General features: G+C 37.4%; 1 pseudogene; it reads left to right on the forward strand.

Annotated features, from left to right (window-relative positions):
* The first annotated feature begins 2,235 nt into the window (after positions 1-2,235).
* Positions 2,236-3,914, forward strand: LOC129462062 (FAS-associated factor 2-like; annotated as a pseudogene).
* The last annotated feature ends 3,561 nt before the right edge of the window (positions 3,915-7,475 follow it).

A 7,475-nucleotide genomic window follows, 5' to 3' on the forward strand; every position in this document is an offset into this window, starting at 1 on the left:
ACCAAATTGGCTTTTGTTGAGGTTGGTTTGACATTTGAAAATTAATCAGTGTAACTCATCACATTAATAGAAAAAATGGGAAAATCATGTGACCTACTTATTGGATACAGAAAAAGCATTTGATAATGCAAAGAATAGTTGTGATAAAAACTCTTAGCAAACTAAGAATGGAAAGAATTTCTTTTATCTGATAAGGAGTATTTACAGAAAAACCTAAAGAAAATATAATATTGAAGAGTAAAGTATTTAAAGACATCTCTCTGAGATGGGCAATGAGACAAGGTTCTCTTCTATCACCATTTCTACTCAACATTTTATTGAAGGTCCTATCCAGTCCAAAAAGGCAAGAAAAGGAAGAAGGAAGCTCACATTAGCTCAGATGACATGAGTGTGTATGTAGAAAATCAAAACAGTTCATGAGCTATTAAAATTAATAACTGACTTTAAGCAAGGCTGCAAGATACATGATTAAAATAAAAATAGTAATTTGTATTTTATATACCAGAAACAAACATTTGCAAGTGAAAATTAAAAAGATAAAATGTACAATTGCATCAAAACCATCAAATAACTAGGAATAAGTATAATAAAACATGGGCAAGATCACACCAAAAAATTACAAATTATTATTGAGAGAAATTAAAGATGACCAAATTAGTAGAGGGATATATCATGTTCATGAATTGGAAGACCCAATATTGTAAAGATGTTTGTATCAGTCAGGTTTCAATCAGAGAGGCAGAACCACTAAGATAAGATAAATAAATACACTTACGCATCTCATGACAAAGTTTTGGTCAATGACAGACTGCATATACGATGTTATAATGTTATAATGGAGCTGAAAACTTTATGCTGCCTAGTGATGCTGTAGCAGTGGTAATAGCGTAGAGCAAGCATATGCTCTTTAAATATGTTTAGATACACAAATATCATTGTGTTACCATTTACCTGCAGTATTCAGTACAGTAACATACTGTACAGCTTTGTCACCTAGGAGCAATAGGCTATACCATATAACCTAGCTGTGGAGTAGGCTGTACCATCTAGGTTTGTGTAAGTACACTCTAGGATATTTATACAATGATGAAATTGCTTAATGATACATTTCTTAGAATGTATCATCATCATTAAGCAACTCATGACTGTACACGCATACATGCACATGTGCACACACACTATATATATATATACATACATAAATATAAACACATGCATATGTATGTATGATTCGTTATAGGAATTTAACCTTGCACAATATAGGAGCTGGTAAAACCGCCTCTATAAGGCTGTTGTCTCTGTGTCCAATGCTGGACCTTGAAATCTGTATGACAGACAGTTGAGAAGGAAAGAAGGATATTAGGGGGTAGAACAGAGGCAGAACCTGGATCAGCTTAAGTCTCATTGCCTCTAGCCTTGGTGATGTGGGTGTCCGGCGGTAGAAACTAGTGCCACTTGCTAAGGAGCTGGAGGGGTTGAAAGAGGATTCAGGGTAATTTGGAGCAATTACAACCTGACTGTTGTTTCCACACCAACAAAGGTGAGCCAAGAGATTAGCTACAATGTACATGAGCTATAACAATGCCTGTTCTGACATATGAACGTAAAAATTATAGCTGCTACTTTGCTTCTGCTCTCCAAATCTCTTGCAAGAAAGGCCTCATATGGTCCACCCTAACCAAAAACCATCAGGGAAAAGAATTCTCGGAGATATAGTTTTGCCTAGCTAAATCAATCCATCACAAAACCACCCAGACGTCAATTTTTTCCAAATGAATTTATTGGTTAATTCAATTTTAGTAACAGTCCCAGTAGTTGTTTTTGTTCCTTCTGTGGAAATTTACAAATTTATCCTGAAATTCACCTAGAAATGCAAAGAACCAAGAACAGTCAAGACTATTCTGAAGAAGGCTGGGGACTTAGACTACCAGATATTGTGACTTGTTATATTGCTAAAATAACAAAGCTCATGGGCCTGAAGATAGACAAATAGACCAATGCAACAGAATAGAAAATCTAAAAACAAACCCACAATATATGCAGTTATCTGATTAATGACAAAGATGAAACTGTAGTATAGTAATGAAATGAAAGTCTTCAATAAGTGGTGCTGGGACAATTTGATATCCATACAAAAATGAATTTTTACTCTGCTCTCACTCAAAAGCAATTGCAGATATATTAGATATAGATATAAAAGGTTAAATAATAAAACTCTGCAGGAGTATAGAGGCGATGTCTGAGAAGCAGGATCTAACACAGGAGCAGACAGAGAAGCTGCTGCAGTTTCAGGATCTAACTGGCATAGAATCTATGGATCAGTGTTGCCATACCTTGGAACAGCATAACTGGAACATAGAGGTTGCTGAACAGGACAGCTTGAATGACCAAGATGGTGTATGAAGTGTTTTCAACCCGCCTCCGTCCCCGCCCCTGCAGGTTAATACAGCTGACCACAGGATCTACAGCTATGTTGTCTCAACACCAAAACCAAGGGGTCTGCTTGGATGGGGTTATTACTTGATAATGCTTCCATTCCAGTCTACCTATTACACGATACTTGATATATTTAGGTTTGCCCTTTGTTTTATATGGCTTGACCTTTGCAGCCAGATCACTGACCCTGTTGGGGACATTGTTTCATTTGTGCTAGCGTTTGAATAGAAATACGGGAGGGCACACCTTGTCTTCTAGCCCAGAACACGCAGCCAGGCACTTAATGATGCCAAGCTGGAGCTTCACTCTTTGGTTTATCTTCTTGGAGATGATCAACAGGTCTCTGATAAGTTTTGTTGCAACACACTCTGTGAACCCAAAGTTATTTCACTAAAATTCTTTCTCTAGGATGCTCTTCTGGGCATGCTCTACAAACAAACCTGAGGGATACAGGGTCTTGTGGGCTTTATGAGAGAACACCTATCCATTCCTGGCCATGGTGATGCTGAAGGATCAGTGGATGGCTGTGGTGGGATGGCTAGAAGGCCTCCTTCAACCGGATGACCTCATTAACCAACTGACATCTATCATGGATACAAACCAGACTTACCTGGTGTGGGATGCCTGGAAAGGGAAGAAAGAAAACAGACCCAGGTGTTGAGACAAAAGCAGGATGAGGCCTACCTGGCTTCTCCCAGGGCTGACCAGGAGAAAGAAATGAAGAAATGGGAGGAGTGGGAGCTTAAGCAGCAGAAGGAGGAGGAGGTGCAAGAGCAAAAGCTGGCAGAGAAGAGATGGTAGCGGAATTTACAGGAGGAAAAGGAAAGGAAATTGGAATGCCTGCCCCCTGAAATTTCCCCGATGACCCTGAAAATGTCAAGATTATCTTCAAATTACACAGTGATTCTCAAGTAGAGAGATGATTCCACTTTTCACAGTCTCTATGAAATAATCCATGACTTCTTATTCTCCTTGAAAAAAAGCCCTGAAAAGCTTCTGATTGAAGCCAGTTTTTCCAGGCAAGTGCTGCCCAATTCCCCTATGCTGCCAGAGGTTGGACTCAGCCATACAGGAGTTCTGTTTGTTTAGGATCTAATCGACAAATGACATTTTTTCTTCCTCTCCCCTCCTACTCCCATCCCTAAACGAAACAGAAAACCACACAAACAAAACAGAAACAAAAACCAAGAGAGAGAAATTCATATTATTATTATGAAATATATTTTTTTAAAAGACTGCTGCATCCAAAGGAAGGATCAGAAGCCATGTTGCCTGCAAGACATCACAACTTGTTTGTGTGTACCCAAGGTTAGCAATGAACGTACCCATTCAGCAAGCTCACCTTTTCTTGATGGCCTCTGCGCATGCACCGTCCGGTAAACAGACTCTTCCCCTTCAACTCATCCATTGTCCCAAGTGGGGAAGGGGACATTCCCACTAGTTCTCATTGATTCTTGGTTTTATGGAAAATAGAGTGAAAAACTTCCACCAACCAGCTACTTGCAGCATCTTCTGAGGACTTGCTTCTCCCACCTCTGGAGAGGAGAGGGAAGAGAAATTACACAGCAGAGATGTTCCTTGAACTGCCCACAATTTATGAATAATTTTGTTTCGGTTTTGCAATGACCAAGGGGGCTGAAAAAAAAAGTTCCAAGAAGAAGGCATAGATGACTATATTCATGAAATTGGAATAGGCAGTGATATTCTAAAATTATTTCCATAGATTTAGGGGATACAAGTGCAGTTTTATAACATGGATATATTGTGTAATGGTGAACTTTAGGCTTTTAGTGTACCCATGACCTGAATAGTGAACCTTGTACCCAGTAGGTAATTTTTCAACCTTTACCCCCTCTGCCACTCTCTCACCTTTAAAAAAATGTATTTATTCATTTATTTTGAGACAGAGTCTTACTCTGTCACCCACCCTGGAGTGCAGTGGCATGATCCTGGCTCATTACAACCTCTGCCTCCTGGGGTCAAGTGATTCTCTGCCTCGGCCTCCCAAGAAGCTGGGATTACAGGCATCTGCCAGCATGCCCAGCTAATTTTTGTATTTTTAGTAGAGGTGGGGTTTCACCACATTGGCCAGGCTGGTCTCAAACTCCTAGCCTCAAGCAATCTGACCACCTTGGCCTCCCAAAGTGCTGGGATTATAGGCGTGAGCCACTGCACCTGGCCCCTCTCACCCTTTGGAGTCTCCAATATCTATTATTGCCCTCTGATGTCCATGTATACCTACTGTTTAACTCCCACTTAGACGTGAGAACATGCTATATTTGACTTTCTGTTTCTGAGTTATTTTATTTAGAATAATGGCCTCCAGCTCCATCCATGTTGATGCAAAATACATGATTTCATTATTTTTATGGTTGCATAGTATTCCATGGTATATATATGTCACATTTCCTTTATCCAATCATCTATTGATGAACACTTAGACTTATTTCATGACTTTGTTATTGTGAATGGTGCTACAGTAAACATGAGTGCAGGCGTCTTTTTGATATAATGATTCTTTTCATTTGGGTAGACATCTAGTAGTGGTATTGCTGGTTTGAATGGTAGTTCTACTTTCAGTTATTTGAGAAATCTCCATACTGTTTTCCATAGAGATTGTACCAATTTACATTCTCGCCAACAATGTATATGCATTCCCTTTTCGCCACATTCTCACTGATATCTGTTTTTTGACTTTGTAATAATAACTATTCTGACTGATATAAGATGGTATCTCATTGTAGTTTTAATTTGCATTTCAATGATGACTAGTGATGTTGAGCCTTTTTACCTGTTTGTGGGCTGCTTGTATGTCTTCTTTTGAAAAATATCTGTTCATGTCTTTTGCCCATTTTTAACGGGGTTATCTATTTTTTTCTTGTTGAGTTTGAAGTCCTTGTAGATTCTAGATATTAGCCCTTTGTCAGATGCATAGTTTACAAACATTTTTTTCCCATTCTGTAGGTTGCCTGTTTACTGTTAATTATTTCTTTTGCTATATGGAAGCTTTTAGTTCAATTAAGTCTCATTTGTCTATATCTGTTTTTGTTTGTTTTTGATGACAGTCAGAAATTCTTTGCCTAGGCCAACATTTAGAAGACTTTTTCTGAGGTGTTCTTCTAGGATTTTTATAGTTTCAGGTCTTATATTTAAGTCTTTAATCTATCTTGAGTTAATTTTTACATATGGTGAGCGATATGAGTCCAGTTTCATTCTTCTACGTATGGTTATTCAATGTTCCCAGAATCATTTATTGAAAAGTGTGTCTTTTTCCCAGTGTATGTTTTTGCTGACTTTGTCTATTATAGATGTAGTTTGTTCCTGGTCTCTGTTCTTTTCCATTGATCTATGTGTCTATTTTATACCAGTATCATGGTGTTTTGATTACTATAGCCTCGTAATATAATTTCAAGTCAGGTAAGGTGATGCTTTATTCTAGCTTTGTTCTCTTTATTTAGGATTTCTTTGGCTATTCAGGCTCTTTTTGCATTCCATTGGAATTTTAGGATTTTTTTCCCCTAATTCCATGACAAATGACATTGGTAATTTGATAGGAATTGCATTTAATATGTAGATTGTTTTGGACAGTATGATCGTTTTAACAATATTGATTTTTCCAATTTACAAGCATGGGATGTTTTTCCATTTGTTTGTGTCACCTACAATTTCTTTCATCAGTGTTTTGTAGTTCTTCTCATAAAGATCTTTTACCTCCTTGGTTAAATGTATTTCTAGGTATTTTATTTTATTTTTCTAGCTATTGTAAATGGGATTCAGTTCTTGATTTGGTTCTCAGCTTGATTTTATTGGTGGATAGACATGCTGCTGATTTTTGTATCTTGATTTTGTATCCTGAAATTTGACTGAAGTCATTAATCAAATCTAAAACTCTTTGGAGGAGTGTTAGGATTTTTCTAGAGATAAGATCATATCATCAGTGAACAGAGATACTTTGACTTCCTCTTTCTAATTTGGATGACTTTTATTTCTTTCCATAGGTAGGATTCCAGTACCATGTTGAATAGGAGTGGTAAAAGTGGGCATCCTCGTCTTGTTCCAGTTCTTAGGGAGAATGCTTTTAGCTTTTCCGTATTCAGTGTGATGTTGGCTGTGGGTTTGTCATATATGGCTTTTATTATTTTGACATATGTTCCTTTGATGCCTAGTTTGTTGAGGGTTTTTATCATGAAGAAATAATGAATTTTATCAAATGCTTTTTCTGCATCTGTTGAGATGATCGTGTGATTTTTGTTTTTAATTCTGTTAGTGTGGTGTATCCCATTTATTGACTTGTGTATGTTGAACCATCCTTGCATCCTTGGAATAAAACCCATCATGATGTTCTTTTTGATGTGCTGTTGGTTTGCTAGTATTTTGTTGAGGATTTTGCATCTATGTTTACCAGGGATATTGGCCTATAGTTTTCTTTTTTTGTTGTGTGCTTGCCTGGCTTTGTTGTCAGGGTGATACTGGCTTTGTAGAATGAGTAAGGGAGGATTCCCTCCTCGGCGTTTGGAACAGTTTCAGTAGGATTGGTACTGGTTCTTTGTACATCTGGCAAAATTTGGCTGTGAATCCGTCTTGTCCCGGATTTTTGTTATTGTTGTCAGGAGATTTTTTAAAAATTACTGATTCAATTTAACTACTTGTCATTGGTCTGCTCAAGATTTCTATGTCTTCCTGGTTCAATCTTGAGAAGTTGTATGTTTACAGGAATTTGTCCATTTTCTCTAGGTTTTCTAGTTTGTGCATATAGAGGTGCTAAGAGTAGTCTCTGATGATCTTCTGTACTTCTGTAGTGTCCATTGTAATGTCTCCTTTATAATCTCTGATTGTGCTTATTTGACTCTTCTCTATTTTTTTATTGATTAACCTAGCAAGGAGTATATCAGCCTATTTACCTTTTCAAATAACCAACTTTTTGTTGATCCTTTGTTTTTTTTTTTTGGTCTCAATTTCTCTGATCTTTGTTATTTCTTTTCTTAGGCTAGATTTCGGTATTTTAGTGTGGTTTGTTCTTGTTTTTCTAGTTCCTTGAG

This window comes from Symphalangus syndactylus, chromosome 2 (genome assembly GCF_028878055.3).
Source record: "Symphalangus syndactylus isolate Jambi chromosome 2, NHGRI_mSymSyn1-v2.1_pri, whole genome shotgun sequence".
Taxonomy (NCBI): domain Eukaryota; kingdom Metazoa; phylum Chordata; class Mammalia; order Primates; family Hylobatidae; genus Symphalangus; species Symphalangus syndactylus.